Source organism: Triplophysa rosa, linkage group LG4 (assembly GCF_024868665.1).
Source record: "Triplophysa rosa linkage group LG4, Trosa_1v2, whole genome shotgun sequence".
Classification (NCBI taxonomy): Eukaryota; Metazoa; Chordata; class Actinopteri; order Cypriniformes; family Nemacheilidae; genus Triplophysa; species Triplophysa rosa.
The window spans coordinates 18,496,695-18,504,780 of NC_079893.1; the positions used below are offsets into that span (position 1 = coordinate 18,496,695).

Here is an 8,086-nt window from a genome sequence, read left to right on the forward strand (position 1 = left end):
CCGTGTCATAAGCGATTCGCGAACCGGCAACCGGTTCGACGGCTCACAATCGGCTCTTCGGTTGATGGTTCGTGTACTTCTGAATCAAAACCTGTTGCGAACCGGCTCTTGACTCGAGAGCGAGAACCGCTCTAGCAGTGGCATGAACGTAAACGGCGCTGCAGATTGGTTTAATTACAGTGATAAGGCAGTAATAAAGTCCTAAAGATCTTTCCAATGTGTTTTATAGTATCACACTATAATATATAAAAATATCTGACTTAGATGCTTTTTATCTGCTTTTAAAATTAACGCATGCGCAGTATCATCGGTTCTGAGTCGGACGTGTCCGAAAGAAGTGGCTCTTCGGTTCGTGAATCGAAAGCTGTTGCAACCGGTTCGTGTCAGAAGAAGCGATTAGTGAACCGGCAACCGGTTCAACGGTTCACAAATCGGACATGTCCGACAGAAACGGTTCTCATGACTCAAGGAATCCGCTTGCTTCTCGCACATGATGATTACATCATGTTTAGATTTATATAATCTTGTTTAGAAATTAAATAAGATGTTCATGAAAACACCATGGATTACTTATGAAACAAATAAATGTTTAGTTTATTATTTTTACAAACAATTATTTTTAACCTTTACAATAATTAACATAAAAGCACAACTGCACAAACGTTTTCTGTAATGCATTTCAAGGAACATTAATATAAAGAATATGTTTGTACAAATATTTATGACCATTAAAAAGTGTGATCTGTGTTCAAATGTTTATGTTCATGTTGCAAATGTAGTTTCTTATATGTTGAACAGGTTGTCCGGTTGAACCGGTTCACAAATCGGATGTGTCCGAAAGACAGCTCTCGGTTGGTTCAGTGGTGATCCGAAAACTGTGGCAACCTGCTGCTGGGGTGCAGGCCGTCAGGGCGGAAGAGCCTAGGTCGCTCCCAGAACAGATCAAAATTATTAACAAAGAGCAGCTTCTGTTCAATACACCATGACATCAACCATTTATTTGGCGCAAATAGTCTACTGAACTTTTCATTCCCTCGTCGGTAGGCAGGAAGCGGCCCTGATACGATGATCCTCGCCGTGGGCGATGCGTTGCGTACCGTCTCGATCAGACTCCTGAAGTCCCTCTTCAGGATCTCCGACTGCCGCATCCTGACGTCGTTCACCCCCGCGTGCAGCACGACTGCTCCGACGTTAGCGTCGTCCTTCAGGATCGCAGGTACCTGTGCAGAGACATCAAGAACACGGGCGCCAGGAAAACAATGAGTGCGCACCTTACCTTTAGTGGAGGAAGCACGTACGTTCCGGACGATTGAGTCTCCGATGACCACAGCGTTGCATTCTGTCTCGAGGAGGGCTGCAAAATGTTTCCTGGTCGGGATCTCGAAGACCGGTGGCGACAGTTGGGTCATCGCTCCAGTCCTGGCTCGCGCCTTTCGCCGTGGGTGTGCCGGTGCAGGAGTGAAGTTCATTTGGGCTGATCGTGTTCTAGAAGCCTGGGCTCTGTGCAGAGCAACACGCGGAGTAGAAGTGGTAGCAGTATTACAATCGCGATGAAAACTTACCGCGGATTTGCGAGCGTCAGCTCGGGATATTTCCAGCGCCGTTTTACGTTCTCGCAGCCGTGTCTGCTTCTCAAGTAAATCCTGGATCTGCTTCTCCACAGCCTCCAGTTCCGACTGAAGTGCGAACGTTTCCTCATCTGCACTCAGAGGTACAAACACATCTGAAACATTAGCCATTAGTGATGTAATAATGAGAACAGTGTGTTAAGCAGTAAGCAGGCTGGTAATGCTAACAGCCTGAGGGCTAATAGCGAGTGATCCGATAAAAATAATTTATCAGTGCGTTTAAGCACGATTTTGGTATGGGATATACTTAACGATAAGTTTTACCCTCGATGATTAACAATTTAAAACACAAGTCTTAAGATATAACAAGAATAAACAATGTATTTAGAATAAGTTTGAAAGAGCTCCGGCTCAAGCCACGCGCTCTCAGCAAACAGGAAGTGACGTAATCCAACAGATGACGTAATCCAACCTATTTGCTAAAGATATTAAAGCATTTATTATTACTTATTTCAAATTATTTTTGAATCTTAGATTAATTAGTTGCAAGAATCTGTTAGAATGACTCATATCTGTTAGAATCACTTTGGTGACATTTAATAACTTTCAAGTTCTTAACAAATATCAATTTACTTAGTGCTTAATAGATCAAAAGTTAATTACACTAAAATAAAAATTATTCTTATATTTTTATATATTCATATTTGAATGTACTGTACATGAACTACTGATCTGCGAAGAATTAATTAGAGTTTGTTAATGACTTGATAACTGTTGTGTTATTGTTTTGAAGTGTTTTAACTGCAAATAAGTGCAAAATGTTTGAGGGCTTTCAAGTTTATAATTTTTACTTATCCGCTACATTTGATCTTTTTCATCCCAAAAGTTTTCAACTTTGATCATAAGACAATGTCACAAACTGGTGAACTAAGTCTGCACTCTATATGAACTCAATATTTCTCATTAAATGTAACAATATTCAGAATATGTTCATTTTATAATCTTAATTTAATTTTACAGGTTCCCTCTTATAATGTATTTGAAAAATGTTGCATTTGTTTTCTATTTTAATTTTTTCTAAGGAATTTTGGGAAAAACATCTGAGACTAAATTAATACCTAAATGAAACACTACAGAGACTCAATTTTAGTAGATTTGCATGATGTGTTTCTTAATATGGTAACAAGTATTCCTGTTTGTTGAATGAATTTGTGTGTTATGATTTATGGTTGTTTGGGCACATTTTTTTCTAACATGTTTTCTAAAGAAAAGCAGGACAGTGTATGGATAAAAGTGTTAGAATTTTTGAATGTATAAAATTGACATAATTTTGTATTGCGGGCCTGGCATTTATTTGCATTATTCTGGTTTGGGTTTGTTTTCATTGCTCTCCCACTGCTTTGATATTTTGCTTGTTGACTCAATTTTTATTCAGTACATGGTTTTATCCCTCTTTCAATGGTTTTCTCTCGATTTAATAGAATAAAACTTCTATTTTTGTATTTCCTTCTGGAATGGATTTCCAATCCCACATTGCAGTTATTGTGTGCAGTCTATCTTGCAGGCTATTAGAGTTTCTGCCTAGAATTATTAGTCTCTCTGGAATTTCATAAAATGTGAAATTACAGAGGAAAGTAAATGTGTGTAAATAACAGCTGCATTAATACTGCAGTTTTATTCAGAACACTGCTATTTAACTAACATTTATCATAGTCTCTGCCTTCTCATGCACATAAATTCTACAAAGAAATGATGTGTACTGAAGTTAATGCAAGGTTTAATATTCCCTACAAGGCAAGCCATAATCCATTCAACACATTTTTATAACAGCAAGGTCATATTCCAAACTATGGCTGGTAATTCCTGAGTGCTCATACAGATTGCCCACTTTAACGCAAAACAGAATAAACCCCTTTGATAGGGTTGGATTTAGTGTCCAGTTTTATATCTCTACCTCTGACAGGACTTCACGTAATATAGAGAAATAGATTCTGATCAAAGCAGCTCCATCAATTGCTCATTTGAAGCCCAGGAAGAGAAGAAAGCAATTAAATTGAGCAAAAGTCTGCTTTCATTCTTGTTAATGACGCAGGCACTTTATTTTACTTGTGCTTCCTTTTGGTAGTGTGGACAGGAATGTATGAGATGTGGCACCCCTCCCTATAAAGTCTGCGCTAATAATAAAAGTGGTGAACACATCTGGTCCACCGCTAAGCTCCATCTCCCTCGGGAGAGCAGATGAAGATCTGTGTGACTCCATCCTTTTTAATTAGATTTCCTCTCCTCGAAACAGTGTCTTTTGATGACCAAACTGTTCCAAATGCTTGATCTGTTGCTTTTAAATGTTTAATACCAGATGGACTGTTAGGTGTTCACACAATGATAAAACCTCTGTTTACCAATAATTGTCTAACTTTAAAATAATCAGTGAATTACTTTCTATTGTTGTCTTTATCGACACAGTTGAAGGTGCACAATTTTAGCATTTCCCAAAAACAAAAATACATTTTAGACTCAAAAATAATCTCTCTCGATCATTCCTTATGATCCACTAGAAGTGTGAAGTGGTGGTTTTATCCTGTGTGGTTCCTTTTTTTATTGTTTTCGCCTGATCAAGACAGTTCTGGGAGACAAGACTAAGAAATTGCATCTTCACTGAACGTGGCAAATTCCGACAGCCGATAGACCTGAAGTCATTCCTATGAAAAGTCACACAGGGGCTGCATGGGATGATGACCATTTGCGGATGCAAGATTTTCTGAGCCGATCTGAGCTTTGGATGCATTAAAAAAATTAACTTGAGCGACTAGACTGCATACTGTGATGTATTGCAGTGTATTCCAATCAAATCACTATGTGTGAATAGAAAATTATTATTACTCCTTTTTGTTAGCATTTTTGACAAGCATGCATGAATGAAACTGGGTATATGTTTACTCAGGCAAACACTAAATTTGCCTGAACAATGAATTAAGTTAAGTTAAATTCTACAACATGTAATTCAATCATTGTAAGTCATCAATAACTATTAACACACTGTAAAACCTAACAGCGTATCTTACTAAAAGAAGTAAGTTTATATAACTCAAATCTCAAAAAATTTTGGAGTCACTCATTCCCATGAATTTAACCTCAAAAATTAATTGTTGAAGCAATAACTCAGTTGGTTTGAGTGCATTTAAATTTGTGTAGTATTTTAAGTATTGTTGATTTAATTCCAGCTTGTTCCATTCACTCATTTTTTAAAAGTTGGCTTTATACCATTACACAAATCTAAGTCCCACAGTAATATAGTGCTATATAGTTTAGGATTTTTTGTTTTTATTACAGTGTATCCAAATAATTCTTAATGATGCCTAAATTGTCCATCACAATATATTGTTAAAAACTTAATTACAGCAGTAGTTACATTAGTTGATCCACAGAAACACTATGATAATTGATTTATTGTCTAACATTTTCAAATAAAAATTACAATCAGTTTATGTTTCCAGATTGTCTAATGTAAAGATTTGTTGATTTTTTAAAAATACGTAATTGGAATAATTTGGGATTTCACACATTTTTATTTTTGAGGGTGGCATTGAACTAATTTTAACACAATTAAGTAATTGTTGTTGACTTAAACTTTATTAAGTTCTCATTTGTAACACAAATTACTGCATTTTGCTTGGTGACCAGTAAGTGAATGTGAACCTGCCAGTTGACGTCGTTGTCTTTGCATATGGCACAGAGAGGACGTAACGAGTTCGCACCTGCTGTACTCAATGAAACGTGTTCAACTATAAGCAGCTTCAATTAGCGGAGAAGCTACGGAGGACCGCTGCTGTGTGTCTTTTTCATGCATTTGTCGACGTTGTTGTCTTGCATACGAGGTAAGCTATTATTTTATTACTGCTTTACATGCTGTTAGAAATATAAAAGCGCGTTGTGTGAAACTTGCTAAGTTACTGAGTTGTGGAAACGATAGCATTAGCTTTCAAGCACACCTCATTCTGCTTTAAAAAAACATTCAAAACGTCAAACTCTTTCGTCGAGTAAAGCTGTAGTAACGTCAGTATGTCAAAAGTGTAAAAATATATAAAGCAACTATAGTTAGTTAGCTTGTTAGCTAATATACCCATGCTTTTCAAACTACAGTAACGTGCTGTTTTTTATTTCAGTTTGCTGACGTCAGGTTAATTTTTAAGCGCGCAATGAGGGAACAGCTAAACACCATATTAAAGAGAATAACCATGAAAATATTTTAGTTTCTTAACATATACATGTAAGGTCTCGGGGATTGAAAAGACAAGTTGACAAGAAAACCCTCTTCATTCGATAGGTGAAAAGAGTAATAGTAAATTAAAGCCATGAACAGAAACAAAAACAAGCTTACTGGCCTGACTTAAATTTACTTTACTGTACTCAGGTGTTTTGACAGGTATAAAACATGTGGAAATGCAAATTGTGTGTTTTTTCTAGTGCCTTAAAAGTGCAGTTATTGAGACATTACAGACTCTACCATGGCCAGTATTCCACAGTTTCACCTTTACCATGCCTGCATAACAGCTGCATGTGTACATTTAGTACTTTTAATTCACTGAAAGTACATTTGTCAAGAACTGACAAATTCTGAGAAGAAAGTGTCAGAAAGAGGTAGTAGAGATTTGACTAGTAATTGGGAATTTCATTGCCCTGTCTGTGATTTTAAGCAGCCATTTGTTGAGAGGGACATGTTTATCCATCTAAGGGGGCATTTAAGACTGAAAGAAATAGTGCCATGTCCATTCAGGGCCTGTATATTTACAACAAATGTTTACTCCACATATAATGCACACAAATGTAAAGAACACCAAAATGCATCAGACTATGATGTAGCAGTTGTAGTGCAAAATATTTCAAATGCTTCACGTGACAGTGACATTGAACAGGATCCAGTAGAGCTTTCAGATGAAAATGAAACTTCCCCAGAAGCAGGCAGTAGCACTGAGGGTTTGACAGAGCAGTTACAGTTCAATCTGGCTGCCTCCTTCTTGAAAATGCAAACTATTCTCCACGTATCACAGAGGGCAACACAGGAAATTTTTGAGCATATTGATCAGTTGTTTTCACTGACAGAACCTGTTCAGAATCAGAATCAGAAAGAGCTTTATTGCCAAGTATGTTTGCACATACAAGGAATTTGTTTTGGTGACAGGAGCATCCAGAACTCAGAAACAGCAACAACAGTACACAGAGACCATAACACAATAGAATACAGTACACAATGATTTAAATAAGGGCCTATGGGTATAAAAATTTAAGAAATACAATACAATAAACATAAGATAAAGATATAGAGAGTGTAAAGCTATGTATGTATGTAAATATGTACATATGTACAAGTAAAAAATAAGAATAGACTATTGCAGTACAAGGTATGTGCTATATACAGCAGAATGAATGAAATATAATTTACAGAAAAAGTTGTATAAAAATAGAATAGTGTATTATCTGGAGGATATAATTAATATTGCACTTAATTATTATTGCACAGAGATATTAATTGCACAGTGTGTAAAAACATTTAACTGTTCAACTTCAAGAGGTAGATGGCCTGAGGGAAGAACAGGGCTCTAGACTAACTTTTTGCACTTGTTGCACTGGTGCACAAAAGTTAGGTGCACCCAAATTTTCGACCGCATCGCATTTACACCGCAGTTTTACTAGTTTACTTTTTTTTAAATCGCTGTCCATATAGGCAATATTGACTTGTAAATGATTAACTAACAATCTGGTCAACATAAAGTTCTTTATTTGAAGCACAATTCTACAAGAAAGCAGGGCTCTAGACTAACACTTGAGAGAGGTGGCACTGGTGCTACCAAGTTATTCAGTTGGTGGCACCAGCCCTTAATTTGATAGCACCAGAGTCGTGGGGTGAGGTAAGAAAAAAGAATCACTAAAACTTTATTAAAATGTGTTTAATACATTAATAAATCAATTAGAAATTAATACAAATCATTGTTTATGATTGAATTATTTTTATTGTATATGTAAACTCTTTCAACACTTTACCATATTTAAAGCACATCTTTCTTAAAGCTACTTTCTTCCTTTATTTGTTGTGAACGACTCCTATAAGAGAACTCAATTCCTTTAATATCAGTGAGTGTTTTTGGGCCCGTCCGTTGTTGTTTGATGAACATTATAAACAGAGATCTTTATTATGCTGCTGCCCCTTTAAGAGCTCGCGCAATATACTGGAACACGTGTTTTGTTTCCCAACTGCTTGGTCACAAAACAAACTGAATACCTTTACAAGGTTTCTTGTTAATATGGGAATTTCTTAGGTTATTTTGTGTTAATATGTCCGTTTCAGAGTAAGAAGGCGTGAAAGAGAACTCTGTTTAGTATTTTGTGCTCTGACTCTCTGGGCGCGCGCATCTCAAACAACCCGCGAGACCTGAAGGCTTTTAGTGATTATTCTTCATGACAGCTGCATTGATACACGTTTGGCTTCTATCAATACCGACTTACAAATAAATAGTATTTAG

At 36.6% G+C, this 8,086-nt stretch overlaps 1 long non-coding RNA gene across 1 annotated transcript in view; it reads left to right on the forward strand.

The window, feature by feature from the left end:
- Positions 1 to 5,116: 5,116 nt before the first annotated feature.
- LOC130553592 (uncharacterized) overlaps positions 5,117 to 8,086 on the forward strand; it is a 13,249-nt gene continuing 10,279 nt past the window's right edge. The window contains exon 1 of the long non-coding RNA XR_008962875.1: positions 5,117 to 5,443. This is a non-coding gene — a long non-coding RNA (uncharacterized LOC130553592). The remainder of the gene's footprint in view (positions 5,444 to 8,086) is intronic.